This window comes from Rana temporaria, chromosome 4 (genome assembly GCF_905171775.1).
Source record: "Rana temporaria chromosome 4, aRanTem1.1, whole genome shotgun sequence".
Taxonomy (NCBI): Eukaryota; Metazoa; Chordata; class Amphibia; order Anura; family Ranidae; genus Rana; species Rana temporaria.
In genome coordinates, this window is record NC_053492.1 from 309,973,899 (window position 1) to 310,001,833 (window position 27,935).

Genomic DNA, 27,935 nt, shown 5'->3' on the forward strand with positions numbered 1-27,935 from the left:
ATCGCACCAGTGTAGGGGTGCAACGGATCGTCATTGATACGTGATCCGCACACATGTGATCCGTAGATTGTGAGCTCCCTCAGCCTCCTCTCACTGCAGTACACTGACTGACAGGAAAGGAGGAGGCGGGAAACGAAACACTAGCACTCGGCCAAACAGGATGCAGAACAGAAGCGACGACCCAGAGTTGCCCTGCCTCCAAACCAATCAGCGGGCGCGTTACAAGCAGGCAGCGTGTGTGTCAGTGTTTTGGCCGGAGCCATGTGTGACGGGGAGAAGGAGTGCTGCGGAGCCCAGGGGGGAGGCCGAGTGTTTGTTATTGTGTTCCTGGACGGGGGAGGATGCTCTTTGGCATCACCAGCACTGGACGAGGAGACCATCAGAGAGCAGAATACATACGGTAGTGAATACATTGCGAGTATGAGCCTGACACATCCCTCCCCTCCACACCGTGTCCCCTGTCATCACACACTCACTCACACACTATGGGGCCACCATCATACCCCACAATAATCACTGACAGGTGAAGGAGCCCTGCTGTGTGTGTCCGATCATATATTTCATAGTTGTTTTCAACACAAAACTGAGCTTATGTGCTTAAATACAGTATTTAGAAATCCAACGGACTGTTTTAAATCCAACGGTCTAAGTTTTAAAAGCAACAGCAAAAACCTTACATGCTTGATAATGTGACAGAACACCTCTGATTTTCACATTTAGTTAAATGTGAAAATCGGAGGTGTTCTGTCACATTAGCAAGCATGCAAGGTCAGCAGGTTTGCTGCGGCTTTTAAAATGTAACATGTAAACAGTCCGTCGGATTTCCAAATACTGTATTTAAGCATATAAACTCCATTTTGTGTTGAAAATAACTATGAATTATAAAACTCTTGTGGGTGCAACAAGATTTGTCTTTTTTTTTTTTTGCTGACCCGAAAATGATCCGATCCGTGACTCCTGATCCGAGGATCGATCCGATCCGTGAGTTTTTTCATCCGTCGCACCCCTACACCAGTGTGAACCAAGCCTTGGTGGAAGCAGTCAGGTGACATTTGTAGGCTGTATGCTTTGAGGCTTGGTTCACACTGGTGCGATTCGGGAACCCTGCGAATCCACGGCGGGTTCTAACATCGCACCCGACTCGCACGGCAGTTCACACTGCCATATGCGAACTGCTGGGGAGTGTCATACAATGGTAATGACACCCCCATTTTAGCTCGCATATCGCACTGCGAACTGACAGTTAGGACATGAATCGGATCGCATGGGTGCGAACACCTATGCGATTCTGGTGTGGACCAAAAAAAGGGTCCTGTGCGTGTTTGGTCCAAATGTGATGCGATTTCAGCCATACAGTTTGTATGGCTGAAATCGCATCGCACAGACATCGCATGTGATCTGAACAGCAATGCGGTGCGAATCACAGGAATGCGGAGTGTACAGTGGTGGGTAGTACGTGCAGGATGGTGTCAGGATAGTGGACAGTGTCAGATAATTTTTTTATTTTACAATTTATTTTTGTACTATTGATGAGAGGGTGGGGTTTTATTTTTTAAATATATTTTTTCACAGTGCTTTGGGAAAAGGGGGTGGGGGGATGGGATGGGGTCGGTGTCAGTGGGGCAGTGGTCGGTGTCAGTGGGGCAGTGGTCGGTGTCAGTGGTCTTGGGGCTCTGGACCGTGTCAGTATTATGGGGGGGGGGGGCGGTTGTTGTGTCAGTTTTTTTTTTTCCCCCCCTTTACTATCAGCCCTGTTGGGGGCGTTGGTGACATGTCAGGGGTCTAAACAGAGACCCCTGGCATCTCCCATTTGAGACAGAGAAAGGGACAGAGGACATTGATTCCCCAGTCCTTTTCTCTGCACAGAAGATGAATGGAGGGAAGACAGCGTCTCCCCTCCATTCATAAACTGAGCATAGTAACACACAGGTTACTCTGCTCAGTTATCACAGGACGCACAGCGAACGGTAACGAATGCTGTGACCCGTTCAGAAAAGAAAGGGGCTGGTAATTGACATACCAACTTCTTTCTCCGCTCTCCATCCTGACAGATCTACTCGCCCCCGCAGCCCTCGGGAGAGGAGAGAGAGGGGAGGGAAGACGGCGGATGAGGAGGGCGGAGGAGGAAGACACGGGGGAATGTGAACACACAGGTGGGAGATGTAGGCATATAGATCAGGACGGGGTGCGGAGGAGGAAGAAGACACAGCGGGGACACACGTGGGAGGGACAAAGGGGGGGGTGGAGGAGGACACGGCGCTGAAGGAAGACACTGAGGACAGTCGGGGGATGATCGGTGCGGGGGGGGGGGGGGGGGGTCAGCTGTGAGCACCGATCCCCCCTGCATGGCTTTTTTCCAGGTGAAAGCCGCGGGAGGGAGAGAAGCAGATGATGAAAAGCCATGTAGGGAGGATCGGTGCTCACAGCTTACCCTCCGTCGCACCGATCATCCCAGACTGTCACTGGAGATGGATGTGTGTACATAAAAGGACATGGGGCGCTCCGTTTTTACCAAGAACGCGCTTTGCGTCTCTGTGAATGCTCTGGCAAAGGGGAGTGTAGAGGTGGGCAGGGAGTCAGCTGACAACAGACCCACCCACTGAATCTGCTGTTTTTGGGGGCTTCCAACTGATAAACGGGACACATTTGACAAGTAAGGATACATGCAGGAGGCATGTATAGCCTTATAGTTCAGCACTATGGCAGTAGTTTATAATTGATGAGAGTGGGTTTACATCCACTTTAAAAGGAGCCGATTTAGAAAAGAAAAAAAAAGCGAACCTTTACAACCCCTTTAAACCCAAACTTTGTGATGGCTGCATTTTCTTTAGGCTTTCTCTTTCCTTTATTTCCACCTGTTGATCTGGCCAGCAAATGTCTTTTCTTCATCAGACACAACTGCAGATTTAGCAGTTACAAGGTTGAGCCAAATTTACCACTGACAGGGGTGCTTACAATGATCAGTTTGTTTATTTAACCACTTCCATACTGGGCCTATTCTGGAACTTCTACACGCAAAAATCATATTTTTTTGCTTGAAAATTACTAAGAACCCCCAAACACATTATATGTTTTTTTAGTAGACACCCTAGGGAATAAAATGGCGGTCAGTGCAACTTTTTACGATATTTGCGCAATCATTTTTGAAACGCCTTTTTTTGGGGAGAAAAACGGTTTCTTGAAATAAAAAACAAAAACAGTAAAAGTTAGCCCAATTTTTTAGTATAATGTGAAATATTGCGTTACGCCAACTAAAATAGATACCCAACATGTCACGCTTTAAAATTGCGCACACTCATGGAATGGGGCCAAACTTCAGTACCTAAAAATCTCCATAGGTGACGCTTAATTTTTTATAGGTTACCAGTTTAGAGTTACAAAGGAGGTCTAGTGCTAGAATTTTCTAATGCATGTGGCGATACCTCACATGTGTGGTTTGAATGTCGTTTACATATGTGAACAGGACTTGCGTGTGTGTGTTCGCTTCTGAGTGTGAGCCACCGGGGACGGGGGCGTTTTCCGTTTATTTATTTTTTACATTTTAATGACATCCCCTCCCTACAAGAACAATCAGGCGGTGGAACTGGTGGTGCACAGAAAATAGTGATATCTGAATGATGCCTGTAGCTGCAGGCATCATTCAGATATCCCCACTGAAAGTCCAGGACATCATATGATGTCCTTGGGCGGGAAGTGGTTAAACCTTTATCCCAAAAAGAAACACTTTGCTGTAACTGCTTTAAAGTGAGCTGGACGTTGGCTTCAATTTGTTAATGTATCTAAATCTGTTAGTACATCCAACACAAAAGGTGCCGTCCAAATGTGCCTTCTGTGCTCCATCTGGAGCGAGGGCAGTTTAATACTGCAGGCGAGTTACTGGCCAGGTGAAAATACATGAGGAAAAAAAAAAAAAAAAAAAATGTATATATTAAAATGTTTGGGTTTGAGTTGAATATAACCTACACATTGACATGTAGTTTTCACAAACAAAAAATACAATTCCGCGCCAAAAAAAATAAAGTGTGTGTATGTGTATATATATATATATATATATATATATATATATATATATATATATATAAAATTTTATAAAACAATAATTTGGGTGCCCATGTAAAGGTCCCAAACACACAATGTGTGCTAAGCTGCTCCCCTAGAAAGAAGTGTATGTGACTTCTGCGTGCTAAAAAGTGTACTGGGGGCGCTATAGAGCAATATGTAGTTACACAACTAATCCTATAATATGCAACAACAAGTATATTATTAAAAAATGTGTCCTGTTGTACGTGATAAATTAATCAAATCAATAATAAAACACTGTCTCTCCCACCTCTGTGGCGGCGTGTGTTCCACCAGCTGCTGACACTATCCAGGCGATCCAGAAGTGATGTAGGACATAGTACACGCGACCAGGTACCTGGTCCACTCCGCTCAGCTGAATCCAGATGAATGGAAACCCTATTTTCCTCCCCATCTGTCTGGCAGGTTGGATGAACAACGGACAGGCGGATCCATTCTCATCCAATCCCCCATAGAGGAGAGAGGATCTCCGACAGTTCCGTCCCTGCACAGTGAGCTCAGCGGGGGTATAAAACGGAGAGTTCCCTGCTAAGCAAGCGGAGTCTGTGAAAAAGGGCATGCGTGTGAGAAAGGGGCCTTAGGCTGATCTCCAGGTTTACTGAACCTTTAACCCGTTCATTAAAGTGTGGGATGAGGGGATAACCCTGCCATTAAATGAATCTAAATTCAGCTGTTTTTTTTTAGCTGCAAGCTAAGCAAGGTAAATAAACTTTGTTGGATTGGGGCGCGCAGTTTGTCAGCAGTTGTCAGCCAATGATTTATGGCTAATGTCTGCTGTGTCCAATCACAGCACAGAATCCTGCGTTTACAAACACACGGGATACTGTACAGAGCAGAGATAAAAGAAAAAAACAAACACACACAAACACACGCCAGAACTCCTAGTAAAAGCAGCACCATTAACCACAATTTACCCCTTCCTGTACAAGCTTTTCTTGCCATACGGCACTGCGTCGCTTTAACTGACAATTGTGCCGTACCCAAACAAAATTTACGTATTTTTTCCCCACACAAATAGAAGATTTCTTTCGGTGGTATTTGATCACCTGTTTTTTTTTTTTTGTCAACATTTTTTACTATCCGCTATAATATCCCCATATTTATTTATTTTTTTTATAACAAATCCCCCCCCCCCCCCCTCGGGTAAAGGCTGATCTATATTCAAATTTTTTTTTTACCAAAAATAAAACGCAATAAGCGTATATTGATTGGTTTGCACAAAAAAAAAACGTATAGCACCTGCAAAAATAGGTTATTGATTTATGGCATTTTTTTTTTTTTTTACTAGTAATGTCGGTGATCTATGATTTTTGAATCGGGGCTGTACATTGCAGCAGACAGATCGGACACTTGACACTTTTTTTTTTAAATAGCCACCGATTACTGTATAAATGTCACTGGCAGGGAAGGAGTCAACACTAATGAGCGATCAAGGGGTTAAATGTGTGTTGCCTCACTCTGTGTTCTAAACTGTGGGAGGAGAGCGATCGGTGTTCCTATATACTAGGAACACACGATCCATCTCCTTTCCCCTGACAGAATGTGTATTTGTGAGTACACACACACACACACACACACACACAGAGAGAGAGAGATCCACGTTCCTGCACTGTCAGGAGCGATCACGGGTGCCCGAAGGACATCGTGACCACCGTGCACGTGCATCAGGCGCGCGTCTCTTATACTATTGGGAAGCAGAGGACGTCATATGACACCAAACCAGAATGGGAGATCCCACCTGCGGACGTCATTTGACAATATGCCGGGAAGGAAGTAAGCAAACACCTTATTGGGATTTTTTTCATTTATAAAACAGGGATGCACAAATCATATCGCTCGACACCCAGGACATGCAGTTCTGGGCACAGTCCTGAAGAGCACCCAATCGGTGCTCCTCACACTGCCAGGTCTCTCCCCTTCCTGTTAGTCCCCGGGTGTGGTGCTGGAGACAGACAGGGAGGCGAGAGAAACAGATCCATGTTAAAAACATTCAGGCCTCATGCACACTGGACGTTAAAATAACGTTATAAAAACGCCAGTAGCTTTGCAGGGAGTTTTTCAACTTTTTCAAAGTTTTTTTCATTAGCGCTTTTTAGCGTTTTTTTTTTAGCTTTTTTGTTGAAGAAAAATTCTTTTTTTCAAAGGATCAAAACACGCTGGCGAGTGGCGTTTTTGAGCGTTTTTACAGCTGATTTTTTTTTACTACTCAAAAATGCCACTGCCCAAAACTACTGATAACAGTCTATGTGTGCATGGACACATAGGATAACATGGAGAGTTTGACTGTAGGGAAAAAAAAAAAAAACACAAACACACACACACCACATCTACTGCCAAAAACAGCTGCTGTAAAAACGTCCAGTTTGCATGAGGCCTAAAAGTTTAAATCGCCATAAAGCCTCTTGTTTTTAAAAGCGCCAGACATTCCTACAAGCACGTCTACCCAATAAAAGTCATCAAACCATTCACCCCATTTAAAATATGGTTTTGGTTAAATTATATATTTATTTATTTTTTTCCTACTGGGACAAGTAGAATGGGACCCCCGATTAAAAAAAAAAAAAAAATTCAACACCACTGATATAATAAAAACAACATAACCCAGTGGTAATTAAACACAACCAAAAGAAAGATACTAAAATGTATATAAAAAATGTAATTTGTGTACAGTATTGCATGTCCAAGCATTTGCCAGTTAAAGTAGCGCAGTGCTGAATAGCTTCATCTGGTGATGGAGGATAAATTCAGCCATCCCTAAAATTAGGCAAAAAGACACAGTAGGTAAAAATGGACTTGGATGTAAATAAGACCAAGTAAAGAAACAGTATTTTACAGTGCTGGTGTTCTGGGTTCAACAGCCTGCAAGAACTGTATCTGAATGAAGTTTGTATCTTCTCCTTATGTGCATTTCCACTTATCCAAAAAAACATGGTAGGTTAGGAGAGTTCAGCAATCAAAAAACAAATGTTTCTGTTGATGCTGGAGAGTAAATCACCTGTTTCTTTTTTGCTCTTAAGCTTCGTACACACGATCAGATTTTCCAGGTGGAATTTTGATGAGGCAGATTTTCCATGGCTAGCATGCTTTAAAATTTACCGCCAACAAATGTGTTTTGTCGGATAATCCGATCGTGTGTAAACAAGTCCTTCCAACAAAACACCAAAGTACAAACATGCATGCTCAAAAGCAATGCCAACCATAAACACAACATTAGCAGAAGTTGCCCAAAGGGTGGCGCTAAAAAGCTTAAAAACCACGTTGTTTAGCGTTTGTTTGGCAGACAATGCGTGGCCGTTTGTATGCAATAAAAGTTCCTTGCCAACGCCCTTTGGACAAAAGTCCTACGCTTTGTCCGATGACAATCCGATTGTGTGCACCTGGCTTAAGAGCGCTGCTGGAGACTTCAGGGGAAATGAGAAAATGGGAAGTTGCATATCTCCAGAAGTATAGTCAGCAGGCAAAATGTTTAAAAAGTGCCTCTAAGGGGGCTAGCCTGGAAAAGCAATGGTGTAGGACGCTTGTAGTGTTAACTTTCCATCTGCCCATCCTCCTGTATATGCCTGCCTCAATCCTGCTCCCTGTGTGCCATCCTCTTCTCCTGGGGGCTCACCCTGCTTCCCCCCCAGGTCCCTGGAGCCTCTCAGCCTGTGAAACGCCATCCGCGGCCGCCGTCGTTCTCCTCGTCCGGGCAGCTGTACTAGGAAAGACGCCGGCTTCGACCTAGTCTGACTACACAGCACCTGGTCCCTCTGACTACCACCTCCGGACTGCCACCGCTGTGCCTAATTTGTCCTGCAGCTATCCCCAGGTCAGTCCGCGGCTCCGGCCCAGCTTTCCCAACGGCAGCCATCTTGCTATACCCGGAGACACCAGCAAGATTTACCCAACTCCCTGCCTGCCCTGAGCCCAATTTCCTCCTGGAGCAGCCTCCGGATCGCCTACAGTCCTTCCTCCATCACCTCCTCACCCTGCAGCTGCTCCCGGGACAGCCCGCAGCTTTGGCCCGGGTTCCCCTGGAGTGTCAGCCATTTTACTTCTCCCAGCGACAGCCTATACGGGGTCTGTGGGTCCCACTGGTCAACCCGAGCTTTGCCCCTTCCTTTTATAGCCACCGGTCCACGTACCTAGTCGGCCATTGCCCGCTGCTCCCGTGGTGACGTTCCTGAACAAACGGTGGTGGGGGGATATAGAGGATCCGGCCTAGTCCGCACCGGCCATCTTGGTGTACCCGGGGATCCTCCCGACCGCTCCTGTAACATGTCCCTAGGGAAAAAGGCTTCTGAGGCCGTCGACAAGCTGGCCCAGTATGGTCGGCTTGAGGAGGAGCAGCAGACCGGGGATGGCGTCGGCACCTCCTCGGACGCGGAACAATCCGTGGTGGCCACAAATAGAGTCCTTGACGCGATCGCCCTGTGCCAGAGCACACTTACCGCCAAAATTGAGGAGATCAAAATTGATGTGTCCCTTATTCCGGCAGGACCTCTCTACCCTGCGGGACCGTGTGGCGGAGACCCATATTAGCAGAGCAGAAGACATCTTGCACCCCCTGCAACACACCACTGACGAGGTGCAACGCCAGCTACAACAGATTATCGCGAAACAGGACGACATGGAAAACCGCCTCCGGAGATGTAATCTCCGTTTTACCGGCCTCCCTGAGACTGCTGAGGGCACCGACCCGGCGAGCTTCCTTGAAAATCTCCTGACATTCACCTATGGCCGGGATGCATTCTCGGTGATGTTTGCAGTGGAGCGAGCCCACCGGATCCCTGCCCGCCCTCCACCCCAAGGAGCCCCACCGCGTATCCCAATAGCGAAATTTCTTAACTTCAAAGACCGCAACAAGATCCTCCGCCTGACCAGAGAGAAGGGAAATATTCCCCACGTCAACACACGTGGCAGTCTTCCCGGACTTCTCTAATGAGGTGCAGCGGTCCAGTTTTCAGGATGTTAAGCGGCGACGGCCAAACCCACTTCTTTAGGACCCAGAGTTGGCATCTACCTGGATTGACCAGAGGGACCGACGAGACTGAGCATACTACGCTGCTTGCAAGCTGTGAGTACTTATTTTTTCTCCCCCGTGCCCGCACTGCTGCCTGATCTTATTCTGTTTGTCTCTCCAGCGGGTGCATTGATTGTGTGTACCCTCTGCCCGGGGTGGGGGGCGGACCTGGAGATACTTTTGGGCTCCACTGGACCTTGCAGCACGCCTGCCGCCTCCGGACGACCTTACTGACTTGTGCTCCCCCGTTATCCCCTCTTGTGCGGGCTGCTTGTGGAGAACAGTATATTGAATATTGCCGAGACTTCCTGCATTGCTTTATCTACCACCCTGATGGCAGGCGGGGCTCCCCCTGCACTGTCGTGATCACGCTGCACATTTGTAGCTTCTACACCCCACGCACTTCTCAGAGAAGAACTCGGCCCCCCTAGGATCTCTATGGACTTTTTCACCCCCCGTTTGACAATTTTTTCTTCCCCCTTTTTACCACAGGTATCTATGCCTCTTCAAAATTAAGTCCCTTGCCTCCAATGGGTGTTCCACATTGGATGTCCCGCGTTGATACCTGGTTCTGGGATGCCATGTCCCTGCCGTGTTGGGGTGGCACTGGACTGGGTGGGAGGGGTAATGTTGTGGTAGTTTTTTCACCACCATGTTTACAACTGTTTATTTCTGTTGAAGGTACTATGTTATTGTCATGCATGCACCATCCATATTGGCTGCTAGTATGTTTTATGCCATCTGATGTGTCTCTCTGCTCTGCTGGTCCTGGTCCAGTCGCGGTCTGTCATATGTACCCTATAAACCATGAGTTCCATGAAGCTTCTTACATGGAATGTTAGGGGTCTGCGCAATAAGATCAAGCGCACAGCCGTTTTGACGTTTCTCAAGTCTCAGCGTGCTGGCATCATTACACTAGTCGAGACCCATGTCACAGGCCACTTGCAATCCTCTCTTAAAAAGCCCTGGATAGGGTGGGCCTATCACGCTACCCATACCTCATATTCCAGAGGAGTATCAGTCCTTTCCCAGCGGGGCAGATATGTATTTATGCACACCACTATTAACGGATCTCCTATCCTGTTACTAGCTTGTTAGATTCCCCCCCCCCCCCGCCCCCCATACAACTCAGCTGTAATTAAGGAGGGCCTTACCTTTATGGCACAATATCCCTCTATACCAGCAGTGTGGATGGGGGATTTTAACATGACCCTCATCACCGCTCTGGACCGAATGGGCACACTAGACGCCCCCCCTCGACCCGCCGACCCATACCAGACTACACCGCATACTGACTTCGCCCTTGTTGATACTTGACGCCACAAACACCCGCACACCAAAGTTTTCTTGTGCTTTCAGCCAGTCACAACACTATGTCGCGCATTGACTTCATCATTTTTTCAAAGTCCTTGATGCTTAAACTGGGAGAGGTAGGTTTTGCTCCGAGAGTACTCTCGGATCACGCCCCCTACTGGATCATGCTCCAGCTCTTGAGGGCCTACCCTGCTCCCTCTTGGCGGCTGAACCCACTTTGGCTGACTGCTCTGCAGGACCAGGATGACATCCCGGCGGAATTGCAGTACTATTTTGCAGACAACAGGGATTATGCCACATACGGCATGGTGTGGGAGATGTTCAAGCTTCACGCCCGTTCTCTGCTTTCCACACGTATCAATAAACTTAAACGATCGTCTAAACTCATTGTCCAACAGGCTACTGATCACCTACGGGAGCTGGAGGAGGCGTTCCATCGGGACCCCTCGCCCAGCACCGCTAATACTCTTAAAGTTCAGATGCAACAGGTTTCCCAAATGCATATTGAGAAGGCCAAACAACGCATATTTTTCTGTAGGCAGAGGGTGGTTGAATATGGGGAACGATCGGGCAAATTGCTTGCGTATCTTGCCCATCTAGATCTGCGTCCCCCAGTGGTGGTGTTGTTGACCGACCAGCAGGGGAAAAATGTTACTGACCCACAACGAGTGGCAGAGGAGTTTGGGAGATTCTACCACGCACTCTACACTTCCCGAGTCACCCACACTCCCCAAGACACCAGGGACTATTTGGCGAGTGTTAAATTCCCTCGATTGACTAATGACCAACTTGACCTCTTGGAGGCCCCCATCACTAAGGAGGACATTTCCGAGGCCATCCCCTGTTTAGCCACATCTAAGGCCACGGGATCGGACGGCTTACCACTTGAGTTCTATGCCACCTACTCTGAAATTCTAACCCCTAAACTGCATGAACTGTATATTTGACTCAGGAGTTCTAACCCCATCTATGAGAGAGGCCCAAATTGTGGTAATCCCCGAACACTGCCATGAATATTCGCCGCCTATTCATGAACATTCAGGGGTCCCATGATGAAATCGGCTTGAGCGTTGTAGTGGCTCTGGATGCTGCCAAGGCCTTCCGTGGAGTGGAATTACCTGTGGGAGCGCCTCTCGGGATTTGGCCCCAACTTTATTCGCTGGGTCCAGCTCCTAGATCAGGCCAAGGTGTTTGTGAACAGTTGGCTCTCCAACCAATTCCCGCTGGAGAGGGGGACCCGACAAGGCCGTCCCCTTTCCCCTCTGTTGTACGCTGTGGAGCCACTGGCCATCCTGATTTGCGCAGACACTGGTATTCGAGGCCTCAGGATAGGGAACATGGGGAAAAAAAAGATTGGGATGTACGCCAACGACACGCTCTTGTACTTGGCGGACTTGGGTCCCTCTCTTGTTGCAGCCCTCCAAGCCATAGAACGTATGGGTAGCCACTCGGGTCTGAGTATTAATTGGTCTAAATCTCAGATCCTTCCGATCTGGCCCACAGAGGGGGGGGGGGACGTGAACGAGGGGGGGAAATGGTCGATCAGAAGGATCTGAGATTTAGACCAATTAATACTCAGACCCGAGTGGCTCTCTCATTGGGGTGCAGGTCACTAGATCCCTCACAGGACTACACACTATTAAATATTGAACCCCTATACACCCTGATCAAGACCAAGACACAGACATGGGCCAGACTACCCCTGGGTGTAATGGGACGCGGCAGCCTAGTCAAAATGATACTCCTCCCAAAGATACTCTATTTGGTATGGCATGCTCCCCTGTATATACCTCAAAAATTCTTCAGGATAATCGAATCTATTCTTAATTTGTTTATATGGGGTCACAACAGACACAAATTATCTTGGAGAATTTTGAAGAACCCTGTGACATTGGGAGGAGTCGCTTTCCAGGATTATTACCTTGTCTCCCAGCTGTCCCATGTTTAGAATTTTGATAAAACAGAGTGATCGAGATACCAGCTATTGCTCTGTGAGCACCCTGACGATCCTGCCCACTCTCCACTTTAGTCGGTCCTCAGAGCCCCTTTGACAGCACGTCCCCTTGAAACACAAAGCAGGCATGCCGACACACCACCGGAGGGTATGGCAGACAGCACTACAGAAACTCGGGACCCCACAGGTCCACTCTCATACCCCTCTCTGGTTCAACACACGCCTACCTGAATTATTAACCGTTCCGGACCCTGCGGTGTGGATACGCCATGGGTTCCTGTACATACACCAGATCATGACCGCTACGGGGCTTAAAACATTCCAAACGCTGAATTTTCCATCCTCGATTGCCTACTTTTTAGGTACTTACAACTCCGCCACGCTATACAAACCCAGTTCACTGGCTCCAAGCCGTCTCTGGCGGTTCCCTCCATAGTAGACATAGTCACAGATACTGCACCAACCAAACTGATCTCCACCCTATACTCCGCCATCCGTCTCCCTAGTACAACAGCTTTGGCTTATGCTGCGAAAACTAGGTGGGAGGTGGATGTTGGACTGGTTGAGGATGAGGATGGGGATTGGGATGAAATTTTGGAGGGCGCGGAAAAAAAAAAGTCTCCCCCAAACTGTGAGACCGCCTCACACAGTTGTACATTATACACAAGACATACCTGACTCCTCAGAGGATAGCGCATTTCAAACCCATGTACAATCCAGGGTTCCGCCTCTGCGACCACACCCCAGCCTCCTTCTACCATCTTATATGGTCCTGCCCAGTTATCCAAGCATACTGGATGCAAGTGATACGTTTCCTGCACGACGAGATGGGCTCTCCTGCTACTCTAGACCCAAAGATGTGCCTGCTCGGTATGCTGCCGGAATTAGACGCTGATAAAACACCTGCGTACCTTTCTACATGAGACGCTCTTCTTGGCGAGAAAGGTGGTGGCCCGTGTTTGGATGCAGGCCCTACCCCCCACCAATTCAGTGCTGGAAAAAAAAGAGGTCAATGACGCCCTTCCATATAAGAAACCGATTTATGTCCATAGAGGGTGTCCGCTTAAAGTGGAGGTTCACCCAAAAACCTTTTTTTTAACATTAGATTTAGGCTCGTTTTGTCAAGGGGAATTGGGTGTTTTTTTTTACAATCGAAGAAGTACTTACCGTTTTAGAGATGCATCTTCTCCGCCGCTTCCGGGTATGGGCGTTCCTACTTGATTGACAGGCTTCCAACGGTCGCATACATCGCGTCACGATTTTCCGAAAGTAGCCGAACGTCGGTGCCGTATAGAGCCGCACCGACGTTCGGCTTCTTTCGGCTACTCGTGACGCAGATGTATGCGACCGTCGGAAGCCTGTCAATCAAGTAGGAACGCCCAGTCCCGAAGACCATACCCGGAAGCGGCGGAGAAGATCGCTCTAAAACGGTAAGTACTGCTTCGATTTAAAAAAAACTACCCGATTCCCCTTGACAAAATGAGCATCAATCTACTGTTAAAAAAAAAAATTCCGGGTGAACTCCCGCTTTAAGTATGAGAAGGTCTGGGGCAGATGGTTGGCGGATAGTAAAACCTGTGCGTGATGCGTTTATCCCTCACTCCCCCCCCTTCCTTTTCCCTCTTTGTACCTTTTTTGTACCTTTTTGTGTGCTTGCTCAACCCCCGTTGGGTCTATACTTTTATGTCACTCAGATAATCCAAGGTGTTCATGTATGTATTACCTTTCTTTTGGCCACAATGGTTTATCGATTCATATGCATATACTCTTTAATAAAATTGTTTTTTTTTTATTGGAAAAAGTGCCTCTAAGGGAGCATATGGCACGAAGGATACCATTTTTTCTGTGAATGTTTGTGCTGTTGGTATTGAGATATTCACTCTGTCAATTTCTAGTTAGCAAGTATTCAATGGAATTCTCTGGCCTGTTTAAAATATTTTTATATAATGTAATATCTATCTCAATCAAGAGCTTTCACATGGGGTGTAGTATGGACACCTAGGCAACAGTTATGGTCTTCCCTATAGCTTTTGGCTCTGGTAATAGACAAACAGCACTACAACCTGTTATGCAATCATCATGTCAGAGCTACTATTTCTACACAGGAAGCCCTTTGAACTCCAGGCTGGTGTTTCCTGTATACAGACTGTGGCTCTGACCAAAGTATTAGCACAGCATGTACTGTATCACCAACATAGAAAATCACCTTCACTACCATTAATATATTAACGTAGAACTAAAAAGGCAATTTTTTTTTTAATAGAGTAAGGAAGGTTTATATTTCCAGTCAGTACCAAGTTTAGGTCAAAATAGGATTCCCCCCCATAATCATGCTTACCTAGGTGGATGCAGCATTGGACCAATGCTGCATCTGCCCCCTGCACTGAGAACCGAGCAATCAAACATCGCCGCCGGCTCCGCTCTCTCAGCTCCCCGACCAGAGAGCTGCTGACTGTCAATTAGCAGCTCTCCGCTCTGCCCAATGCCCCCTGGAGTGATGAGCTGTGGAGGGACGGGAGCAGCCATCTCAGGCTCTCAGTGGATCACCAAGACGAGTATCAGTCCAGGCACCTGGCGGATCCAGACTTTGTCATGATGATGCCGTGCCTGGACTGATTTCTACGACGTCAGCAGACAGGGGACTTCAGATCTCTCTCTGCTGAAAACGGGTCACAGGAGTGCAAAACTAATTGCACTTTTGTGACCCAGAGGAGAAGCCCAGCCAAACAAGCTCAGGCTGGACTTCTCCTTTAAAAAGGCCATGTTTTCATGTCAAAAAGAAAAGTTTGGGATTTATTATAAACATAAAAAGTGGGTGGTTAGTGGTCGATGGTCCTAATAAAGATACGGCACCTCATCCCTTAATTAGAATTGAAGGATGAAATAGAGGGGTGTGGGATTATTGCGGTGCCAGCAAATAGAAACCAAAACACAATAGATATATACACTGCATTGGGTAGGTATCCATCACCTCTCCACCCTACAGGGACTCTAGTGCTAGTTGGCACTATATGTGGGGGTTTTCATTATGGTTGCTTGGGGGTTTTTTTTGGACCTTAGGTTGTGGTACCTTGGCCCCTGTTGCTTCGCCATATGTCCCAGCCAAACTATAATTGTAAAAATGATGAACTAAGTATGCACTTGTATTTAATGGATTTGACTAAATTGTTAAATAATTCTTGTTCTATCCCCTCAGAGCCACTCACAGACGGTCATGTCACAAATCCCCTGAGAAAGCCAACGATTGGCGAAACTAGTTGGGTAGACCTGACCAATGGCCTGTATCTATGTTTTGTCCCACGTTTCTATTGTACGGTTTACATGTTTGAACCAATTTTTATCTTCCTGTAACCAGTAAATCTTTTTTAATTTTTATATATCTATTGTATTTTGGTTTCTATTTGCTGGCACCGCAATAATCCCACACCCCTCCATTCCCTTCTTCAATTATTATGAACATACATACTAACCTCCAAGCTGCAGCATCGATCTGATCTGCAGTCAGCTGTCCCCCGCTGGCTCTAAGCCCAAGAACTGAGTGATCACCAGATTTGCTCAGTTCTTGTCAGCTCTGAGCAGAGGCACCACTCTCATCTTTGCTCCTCCAGCAATCACCGGAGCAGTGGGTTGGGGGGAGGGGCTGGCTCTTTCTCTCAGCCATACACAGAGGCAGAGCCAGCTGTCTTTTAGGTATCTGCATGGATTCTGCTAATGTGGTCAGGATCCTTCCAGAGCCTGGAGCAGCTCTGTCACATCAGCCAACAGCGGGACTCTGGACTGCCGTCGGTTGATTCCGAGTCACAGGAGAGCTCACGTAAGTGGGACTCCTGTGACCAACAAGAGAACCATGCCAAAAAACAAAAAGGCTTTGGACATATTTCTCTTTTAAATAGACCATTTTAAATAAAATAAAAAATTTATATATATATATATATATATATTTATTATACACACATATATACACACACACACACACACACACACACACACACTAGCTGAATACCCGGCGTTGCCCGGTCTTCCTATCTTAACCTTTTGGGGAGGAAAATCATAGTAATATAAATATACCCATCTTTTATATAAGGGTGTAGGTAAGGGTTAATTTAACTGTCATATATTTTTATTTGGCATATAAGTAATGTGTACCAGGTATTATTGAAATATCTCCAGGCGTACAGAAGTTATGTGGGAACACACATTTCCCATTGATTTGCATGGGACTTTAAACAAAAACCCCGACCATGGCAAATGGGGGTGGGTAAGGGTTAAACCACCTATCCTATGTTTGTTGCTGACATATAAGTAACATGTGTGCCAAGTTTCATGTTAATATCTTTAGCCGTTTGGACGTGATGCTGGAACATATACACACACACACACACACACACACACACACACGCGTTATATATATATATATATATATATATATATATATATCTCTCTCAACACTTTTGCCTTGCGGTGAGGGGCACATTATCACAGTGCATGTATGCCATTCATTCAAAGCAACACAGCTCTGACGCATGTGTTACAATGCACCACAAAACACAGTGGGCTTAATCCGCTAAAGCATATTGCATGTGGTATTTGGGTCACGTGACATATTTTGCCACAAATATTGCATGCAATACTGAAAGTTTCAATGTACTATCCCCTTTATGCAGTATTTACCTCAAAAACAAAATACACTTGATAAATGCTGCATAAGACAGCGTTAACGTCAATCCACTCAAATAAACACACGCGTTAAATAAGTAGTGGTCCAGGTACTAAAAATGTAAGGACTGTGTGAATATTTAGCTTAATGCCAATTTTTAATAATTTTTTTGGACGCGAGGGATCCCCCTAAAATCTATATGCGACCCAGTGTATGCCTGCTCCCCAACAACCAGCCAATCACTTGTAATAAAGGATGCTGGCATGTCCCAGCATTAAAACACTGCAAGTTTTCACTACTAAAATACCGCAAGAAATAGAGCATGCTGTAATTTAGAAGCGTTTAATGAACTGCAAAAAAAATTCTGATATCGCTATTTTACCAACGTGCCAGCTTATTATTCTAAATGGAAAACCTTCATTTTGTCTGCAAATATTAAAGATTCTAACTACCAGCAAGAATAAGTCCTTACATTTAAAGAGCACCTGTCATTTCAGATCCATCATGGAAGCGCCTGTTAGCGGACATCCACTCACCTGCTACACATACGTCCCTCACCTTGTTGTGTCACTAACACATCACCAGCCGCGCCATTAAAGTGAATGAGATGGTCGGTGAGTAAACAGCTGGGCAGGAGGTGCTGCGGGACAGAGATGACAGTTGCTCTTTAAAAATTATGATTTAAATCAAGCCATTTTACAAGCGATTTAAAAATCTACTTACTTCAAATAAAATCCACCCTGGCTGCATTGGAAAAAATAAATAAAAATGTTGTACGTACTTTTTTTTGTCTATTTCCAAATGAGCTAGCTGCCATAAAAGGAAAAGTAAAAAAAACAAACACACACACACACACACAGGCTCCAAGTAGTATGGAGGAGGTCACTTACAGACCTCTCCTGAAAATACTAACTTCCTGAATGCAATGCTGATACATTAGATTCCATTGATCCACTAACAGCAACTCAGTGTAATGTTCCCTCAATCTGAGCAATAATCATAACCACAGGGTTAATGTAAACTTGTCACAAACAATCAAAACAGAGTAGTTAATTAAAGCATACATTGGTAGAAGTTACCTTCACCTTCAGTAGAAACAGCATGTCTAAACAATCTGTAGATCTGCAAAAATAGCTGAATTTACATGCCATGCCAATTCATTTTAGTATTTGGTACCAGATTAAGAAACAGATTAGGGATCTAAGGTTAAAAGGAAACCAGTCATAATAAAAATCTGTTGGCTGCTACTAGTTTCCTCACCATCACTATGTTGCTTTGGGTTCAAATATTTTCTGAACTGAAGAACTCTATATTTTTCCTCCACTTTCATTTGAAGCTTGCATATTCATGGCCCATGCCTTCAAAGTAGTGAAACCGCTCCAGAGACAGGACTTTAGCAGTGATGATTCCAGCACAGGAGGTTAGAATACACAGCTATGGATAGGTTACCAGCTGCAGAGTTTGCTCCCCAGTTATCAAAGCCGTTTGTCCCTTCAGGTATGTTGGGTACCTGTTAGCCGCTGCACTGTTCCTCTCCTCAGGTTATATGTCCTATGATGACTTACAAGCTGGAAGGGGGGGGGGGGGGGGGGCTGAACAACAACATGGCGGGGAAGCAAGTATTCCATCCACACCAAGTATGGATAAATGCAGCAGCCAAGGAACAGCAAATCAGCAGAAATTAAATGAATGGGCTGCCAGATACAGAAGCAAAATGCTTCTATTCTTTCAGGCTTGGTATTATGTACAAGTGACCCTGTGGTGACAATGTCAATTTATCCACTTGCTGTCCAGGAGCATTTTTTCATACATGTTAAAATCAGCAAAAAAAAAAAAAAATAATACTTGGAACCCCCAAACACTACACATTTCTGAAAGAGGTCCTGGAGAATAAAATAATGGCTGTTGCAAATCTTTTATGTACACAATATTTGCCCAACCATTTATAAATTAAGTGCAAATTGTCCCTGGTACGGCAATGCCCTCGGAGGCGCTTATGGCGCACATCTCGGTCCTGCCAAAGGAGGGTAAAGATCATTCCCTGCCAGGAAGTTACAGACCCATATCGCTCTTGAACACGGATATTAAGATATTGGCCAATGGACTTTAACCGGTCCTCCCGTCTGTTATACACCCTGACCAGACTGGGATTCATCATGGGCAGGGAGGCTAGGGATAACGCCAACAGGGCACTCCAACTGATACATTGGGTAGAATCACAGGCGACAACGCACCAATGTCTCTTGCTCTCCACTGATGCCGAGAAGGCATTCGACAGGGTGGATTGGACGTACATGAAAACAGTTTTGACCAGGCTAGGCCTGGGCCCCAACATGTTAGCCTGGATATCCTCCCTGTATAGCTCCCCATGCGCCAGAGTGAAGGTGAATGGGCTTCTGTCGGACGCCTTCCCGATTAGCAATGGGACACGTCAGGGGTGGCCTTTGTCGCACCTCGTATTCGCTCTAAAGCTCGAACCATTGCTCAATCGGATTCGCCTCAATAATAGCATTAAAGGCTTTACGGTGGGCCCGAGAGAACAAACTGTCTGCCTACACAGACGACGTGTTATTCTATGTGTCCGATCCCCTGGTCTCGCTGCCTAACATTATGGCGGAGTTGAACTAATTCAATCTCTTGTCCAACTTTAAGATAAATTAAGCTGCGCACTCAGTTGGTCCGCCTTCTCCTTTACTTGGTGCCATTCCGCTGAAATATTTAGGGGTCCATTTGCCCGCGAGTTGCTCTCAGCTCTATGACTGTAATTTTGTGCCGGTACTCTCGGCTATTAGAATGGACCTGAAGAAATGGGACAAGGTTCCATTTTCCTGGATGGGCCGAGTCAGTGTGCTAAAAATGAATGCACTCCCTAGAATTTAGTTTTTTCTACAGATGGTGCCGATTGCCTTACCCAGGGCCTTCTTCTCAAGCCTCAACAGCTTATTCATGCAGTATATTTGGAATGGGAAATGCCCCCGGCTAGCACTCCGCAGCGCCCTAAGTCGGCGGGAGGGATGGGGGTCCCGGTGGTTCGCAGATACTACGAAGCTGTGGCCCTACAGCGCATTTTAGATGGTACCATAATGTTCAGCACAAACTGTGGGTGCCCCTAGACAAGTTCCTGGCGGGGTGCAACCTGTCCCATGCCCCGTGGGTGCCTAGGGAGAATAGGGGTCTGTCGGCACTGGTTTCCCCGTTGGCCGCTCATGCTCCGACGATCTGGGATGCCCTGAACAAAGAGGGGGAGCTCGCTTTGCCGACCTCCCCACTGGCACCCCTTGGCGGCTTCCCCTAGTCCACTCCGGGGGAACACCCGTCCTTTCTTCGGACATGGGCGGCGGATGGGGAGTCCAGATGTGGCAGGTTTGTTCAGGACCAGGGCCTGCTGCCTTTGGCCACGCTGAGGGAACAGTACGGCTCTTTACCTATGGATGAGTGGCGCTACAGGCAACTCTGATACTTCCTCACCACCCTACCCCAGGGGTTAGGTTGCCCACCTTGGCATCCCCCTTTGAGAGGCTATGTATGTCCTCTGCTGCTATCCCCCATTTCTCTGCTGTATACCCTGATACAATCCCTGCGTACTGAGGGGAAGCCGGGGTTCATACAGGAGTGGGACCTCCGGCACGTCTTCACTGAGCCCCAGCTGGACCACATGTATAGACTTACACACTCGAGCGCGGTGGATACGAGGATGCAAGAGAATAGCTATAAAGTACTGACCAGATGGTACAGGGTTCCCTCCAAACTTAATAAGATCTACCCTTCTCACTCTGATGCGTGCTGGAGAGACTGTGGCCACAGGGGCACCTTCCTCCACATCTGGTGGGAGTGCCCCAACCTGCGATCCTTCTGGCAAATTTTATTCAATTTGGGCTCCTGTGCAATTCGCGCTGGAGTCATTGCGGAAATGTGTGAACCGGCTCCACAGAGAGTCGGTCACAATCTCCTGCTATGCAATCCAATTCGCATATGTGTGAACCCAGCCTAAAAGTAAGCACAAAGAACATTAATTACTGTGCAAACTACCAGTCCCATCAATCCACTATGCAATGGAGGGGCATATTTGAAGTCCACCCTGTGTGACAACCATGCCTTCCTGCATAGATCGTGGAGAAAAATAAATAAATGATTATACACACACGAAGTGATCAGGAAATGTGTTATTTGCAGGATCACCAAGTAAAAATAAAAGGAAAAAATAAAAAACGAATGCAGCCAACTGAGCTGAGAGCTGCCATATACAACAATAATCCGTTGTCACAATAAATCTTTCTGTTCATGTCCCTTATTCAGCTAGGGATTTTGCAGCTGTGGTGGCAACTCTGCACTTACTCAGTTTTCAGCGAGTTTCAATGCTGAGCATTTCCTCCCTATCACTTCTGAGCAGCCCATGTGAGTGAATATACAGTGATGACACTTTAGGCTTTTTCCTGTTTTTTCACCTGATCTGGAGAGAAACACACCTCCTGTATTAGCGTGTCCCCACTCTGGATGAAGGAAGAGCACAGAGACACCTTTGAACAGCAGCACTGTTAATCTGGGAAGAGCCGTTTATTTCAAGCGTATTATGGTCCTATAAAACAGAATGTATGTGATTATATATTAGGATATAAATTAATAAAATCATTAGATGTGGTTGCTGCATTCATTTCTTTCTTTTAGGCTTTTTCTTCTGTTTTTGAGAAACGGAGTGTTTCCAAGCGGCTCCGAGTGTCACCGTACCTCCACACCTCTGGCCAGAATGCGATACTGCACAGCACAGAGGCTTGAATCATGTACGTTTTGGGAAACAACGCTCGCAAAGCGAGTCAGGATTAAAAAAAATAAAAATAACAGCTCGTATTGCGAAACACTTGTAAACTGTGTTACTTGCAAACCGAGGTATTACTGTATATATATTCCCGCATACATCTACAGGAGGTGGTCACTAAACTTTCCTATCTATTTACAAATGCTAGCAGCACAAGGCCAGCCAAAGACGGTATGAATCTCAGCCGGTTCAGCAGGAACCGGCTGGGATTCAAACTGTGTGTGGGGGCAGGCTGAAGGTACCAAGTTGATCGATCAACCAACTTGGGTACAACCAGGCTGCCGGAATTTACATGAGATTATGTTAGTGGCTGCTATAGCCACTAGCAATAACCACTGTTTTCTCCCGGCGGGGACAGCTTCCTCCACCCCCCCCCCCCCCCACGCGAGAATACAATGTCTCGGCAGGTTAGAATTCCACTGTCAGCGCGGTCTGTGTTGAGGCTGGGTTCACACTACGCAAATTGGATGTGGGTTTTTCTGCATTCAATTTGCATAGCAGGAGAATGTGACTGGCTCTTTATGGAGCTGGTTCACATATCTCCACAGCAGGTCCGGTGCATTTTGCAGGAAAAACGTGCGCTTTTTGGTCTGTTTCAGGTCCGAATTCAGCCAAACATTCAGGCTAAAAATCAGACCTAAAATGGGGAACCAGGACGCACCGGAAACCTGCTGTGCGACGGATCCGTCTTAGATGTGAACTCAGCCTGATGGGGGAAATCAACCTGTGCCTGCAGGAAAGAAAATTTGCAACGTCTATGGCCTGCCTAAGGATTACAAATAGTCAATGTTGATTTAGAGAGAGTGAAGTTCTGCTTTAGAGATTTAGCCTATATTCGCACTGAGAGGGGGGTTTGAAATTGTGCGTTCAGCTGAACTCACAATTTTAAACTGGCATTTTAGTACGACTTCAGGGGCAATTTGACAGACGTCATGCACAGATGCCTATTGAAATCGCCCCTGAAGTCGCCAAACGTAGTGCAGAAACTACTTTTGGGAATCAGCGCAGCGCCCAAAATTCTGACATTTCTCTCTTACATGTAAAAATCTCCCCCCCCCCCCCCTAGAAAACTACATAGAACCCCCACACATTATATATGTTTTTTTTAGCAAAGACCCTAGAGAATACAATGACGGTCATGCGATACCTGATCAGCCTCTGAAGCTATAAATCACTGTAGTAGCCTGACCTACTACAGTCATGGCACAGAACCCAGAAGATTGCTCCCAAGGGGAGGAGTGATGACATTGTGATCTTCATTTTGTCCAATCAGATAACGTGTTGTATTCATTCTGCCAAGTACAGCACCCAGAAGATCACACATATGACTATTATAGCTCAGGCTACTACAGTGATCTACAGCTTCCACAAAGGTCGATCACATATGCACACTTATGTGACAAGCTGGCCCAATACACATATGTGAAAATAGATAATCCTTAGAATTCAGCTTTAATAATATTCACATGCCAAAATAACACTGCTCCAACCCCAATCACCCAAGCTTTAATATGTTAAAACTGAACTCTGGGAAAATGAAAAGTCATCCCTTTCAGGGGACAGTGGGGCTGGGTTCTTTCACATGGGCAGCCGATGGGCAAGTCAAACAGATGGCAGAGTCAGTGTTTTACGGACACCTGGCTGCCCACCCAAATCCCAACAATACAGGTGGACAGGGTAGTACACATGCAACGCCCATGATGCTTTGCAGCAATTGAAGTTGGGCTGGGGAGTTTGACAAACGGCACTGCCTGTCAAACTCATTGCACAAGATTACATTGTGGTACTGTGACATTACAGGATTATATTGGGCTGTCAAATGCCCTCTGAAAATGTATCTGAATCCGATTGCGCTTTAGGCATCGCAACTGTGCAAGAGCCCTTACTTACATGATCCTCCCCTCTGCAAACATCGCTCCTCTCCAGCAGTGGACAGTACCTTGGCATCCTCACATCCAATCAAGGGCTATGCTCCCTGCAGCGGGCCTGATGTAGTCAGAGGATCGGCAACTGCCAGAGCGCAGGGGAGAAGAGGTTGCAGTGACTGGTCCAGCAGCGCTGAGGAACCTGCAGACGTGGAGGTTTATGTAAATGAAAGCATAAACCAGCAGTTTACTTTGCAATGTAGATGCCATCCCACTACAAGAGGACTTTTAGTTTTCTCTGAGTTCACAAAAGCAGTTTAACCCTTTTACTGCCAGGTTGGTATGTATGTCGCACATACAGCTGGTGGGTTTTACACATACGCCACACACTAAACAACATGCGTATATCTGAAAAGCAAGCTGACAGCTGTTAGATGAAAGAAATCCGGTGGGTGGTTGGGCTAGGGGTGCTCCCCCTCAAGCATGCACCCAGAAGCCATGTGTAAAATGTCACTTCCAGGTCCTTATGTCATTTTGCGATCTGCACTGCATTTGATTCATTAGAGGACGGGATTCACTGGAGACATTGGGATATTTTTAAAGAGAACCTGTCATATAAAAACTTTTTGTCCCCTATGAGGGGATTCAGTTCGCATGTGCCGCGCTATATAAGTTTTTCATTCATTCATTCATTCATGTGATGGGGGGAAAAAAATAAAAAAAATAAATAAAAAAAACTGGCCTCCCTGCAGAATGCATCGATCTCTTAATAGACGGCATACCCGAGAATGGCACTGCCGTCCATTGAGAGCACAGTGCGCATGCAACAGTGATGTCACCGGCTGGTACACATTTAAATATCTCCTAAATCTGTGAACTTTTAAGAGAGATTCACTGTAATATTATAGGCTTACCTGTAGGTACAGGTTAGAAAGCAGAGTTAGCCAGCGCTTTAAAGCAGGGGTGCCCAAACTTTTGAAGAGCAAGGGCCACTTAAGAGACTTGGTAACCGGTCGCAGGCCACAATGAGCCGAGCGGTTGGATGGCAGCGCACTCGGCTCTATAGAGCCCACTCTACTCTCAGCACACCAAACTCGCAGGTAATAACAGTATATGGCTCAGTGCAGGTAACCCACAGATGCACTTCTCTGCACCTGTGGATCAGTTTGAAAGCCGCCCAGTATCCACTGCAGAACAGATATGCCCATATATACACACACTGCGATTTTAGTAATAAACTTCCTTTAATAACAGTATTTTATTTTATTCCATCCCAGAGCAGGAGGTTGTGGGCCACATCAGAGGGCTCCGCGGGCCACGTGTGGCCCCCGGGCCACTGGTTGGGCACCCCTGCTTTAAAGTGTTGCCTATGGAAAATATAGGGTACTAAAGTTAATCTCCATTCAATGGGTGCATGCAGTGGCGCCACTACGTTTGGCGTCGCCCTGGTGCGGTATAACATGGCGTTATCCTCCCCGCCCACCGGCTCTCTTCTGTCTAGCCTGCAGGTTTCGGGCCACCACCAGCCCCTGTAAATGATGCAGCCGATGATGGCGCGCCGATCTGTGTGCGGTCACGGATGGGGGGGGTGACACCATCGCGGGTGTCACCCCCCCCCATCCGCTGTTTGCGTTTTTGATGCATTTCCATTCATTTCAATGGAGGTGTGCTTTTGGTGCACCAAACATGCAGCATCCAAGTTTTTTTTAAAAACCCAACTGACTGGTGTGAAGCGTTCCATAAGGATTTGATGGTCATGCATCTTTCATCTGCTTTTGTAAGGCAAAAACTGAAGAAAAACTGACTGGTGTGAAAAGACCCTTAGGCTCTTGTTCACACCTATGAGTTTCTCTGTTTTGCAGAAACGCACTACAGTCCATTTAACATAGAAAGAAATAAAGCTGCGCCAACAAAAAAATAAAAAACAAAACACAGATAGTGATGATAAACCAAGTCCACTCAGGCTCACATATATATGTATATAGAGTCCCAATAAACACTTGGTGTGTATGCAAATAGACGATTCTGAAGACAACACCACCGTGATCTTTTAACAGTTTCCACGCTGAACTGAAAACCCACCACCGAGTTTAAAAGCCGCTTTCCAGAGGGCAAGCTTGATTTGCAGTCGGCTATAGCCCAGCTGCGGCCTTTACTTTTAGTGGACTCACAGGGATACAGGTTCCAGGGAAGAACTTCCGGCGCGATAAAGGCTCATCCAGATGACATGGGTAGAGAAAGGGCGCACCATAGTGTAATTCCGTAAAACCTGTTTTTATTTTGAGAGATTAAAAGGTACTTACAAAAGCAGGTAAAACCATGCAGCATAAAAAACAAGCGGAGCCCTTCCTCCTTAGCGTGGTGACATCACTGCACGTCCTCCCACATGCGTTTCGTCATCACGCAGACGTTATCAATGAAAACGTCTGGGTAATGATGAAACGCGTCTGGGAGGCCGCGCAGTGACGTCACCACGCTAAGGAGGAAGGGTTTCCGCTTGTTGCCGGCCGGCATCTGTTTTTTATGCTGCATGGTTTTACCTGCTTTTGTAAGTACCTTTTAATCTCTCAAAATAAAAACAAGTTTTACGGAATTACACTATGGTGCACCCTTTCTCTACCCATGTCATTTGGAAAGGGTCAGGGACTTTTTTTCACTGCAGTATGTTGCATTTTTTGGTTTTAAAAACTTCCTTGGAAACATTAAAAAAAATGTTTTTTTGATGCGCTTCTGATGAGTTTTTTCTGTTTTTTCCCAGAAGATAAGATGCAAAAAGGCTCCCAACACGCATGAAAACGCATTTAAAACATGTGTGCAAAAAAAAAAAGGAAAATACACTGGGAAAATGCATCAATTGCAACCTGTATAGATGTAAACCAGTCCTTAAAGCAGAACTACACTGCATCTGAGCACCCCAAACCAAAAAAACTTTTAGAATTCATTTTAAATATTCAAAGCAAACTCCCCTACCCATCCATGTCTCTGCTTTATTTTGTTGATCAATCACTTTGAAAAACTCCCCCTAGCATTTCTGGCTGTGGTCATCTTGAGTAAGGGCACACGATTCAAGTAGCACTTACTTCCTGGATACATTTGCCCTTAGCTCAGGTACACAAGCAGGAGGGTGTGCTTAGCCGAGGAAATCTCTCCTCTTCTGAAGACACCTCGTATGTATGACAATATTTACCCATGCCAGGAAGTAACTAAATAAATGTAAAAATAAAAGTTTTAACAAAAGTAAATATGATATGCTTTCCTATCCATTTACTCTAGCAGCATAAGGATTAAAAATAATCAATTAAGCTGGCCATACATTATACAATTTTCTTTAAATTTACCTTCAACTATGTAGTGCAAGGGCCTGCCCGATTCCATACAAATTGAAAGTGTTTAGGTTTTCCCTCATATTATATGTTTTGCGTAAATCGAAAGGAAAACTGCACAAGAAAATTGTATAATGCATGGCAAGCCTTAGTGGGAATGCACCAAAGCTGCGTACTGAGAGGCGCTTATGACTATAATTTACATGTGTAAAAGTATGCAAATGGACAGAATACATTTATTCTCAATGCCATACCAGGTAAAACAAGGGCACTTAGGCTGGACATAGACGGTGCAAGTTTCTTTCCTGCATCCACGGGTTGTAGGAAAGAAATTTGTACGATTCATCAGCACAGGCAGCGCTGACAGGGGAATCCCTCCTGCAGGGACATTGTCTTCTCAATGGGAGGACAGTGATTATCGCTACCAGCCGAAAAGCAAATCCAGCAGACTGGTTGTACCCAAGTTCATCGACTTGGTACATTTAGCCTGCCCGTTAATGGTTCGAATCCAGATTTGAAACGTGTATGGCTGACCTCAGAGGCATTTTGTCAGCTGGCAGAAAAATTCCAGCGTATTTTGAGCATAAACTCACACGCCCGTGTGCATGGCGCCTCATCAAATATGCAGTGATCCCACCAGGAATGCCCTGTTCAGGCACTTCCTATGAGCTGACAACTGCCTCCAATTGATCTCCCGTGTTGTCACCCTGCCACAATTGCTCCCGATGTTACAGGCGGCTGTGCCGACACACATGGCACAGTGCCATGTGGTCTCTGGGGATGGGAGCCGGTACAGATCAATGAGGCTTGGCAAGTGTATGGTACAGAAGTGGCTGAAGGAGATCAGCTGCACTGGAGTGAGCTCAAAAACAAACCCGAGTACATTTAATGGGGGAAATAGTCAGGGATCTACAATCCAGGGTGCTT

General features: G+C 46.2%; 1 protein-coding gene across 2 annotated transcripts in view; it reads right to left on the reverse strand.

The window, feature by feature from the left end:
* Positions 1-27,935, reverse strand: part of TAB2 (TGF-beta activated kinase 1 (MAP3K7) binding protein 2) — a 114,890-nt gene that overhangs the window by 86,266 nt on the left and 689 nt on the right. The window lies entirely within an intron of this gene.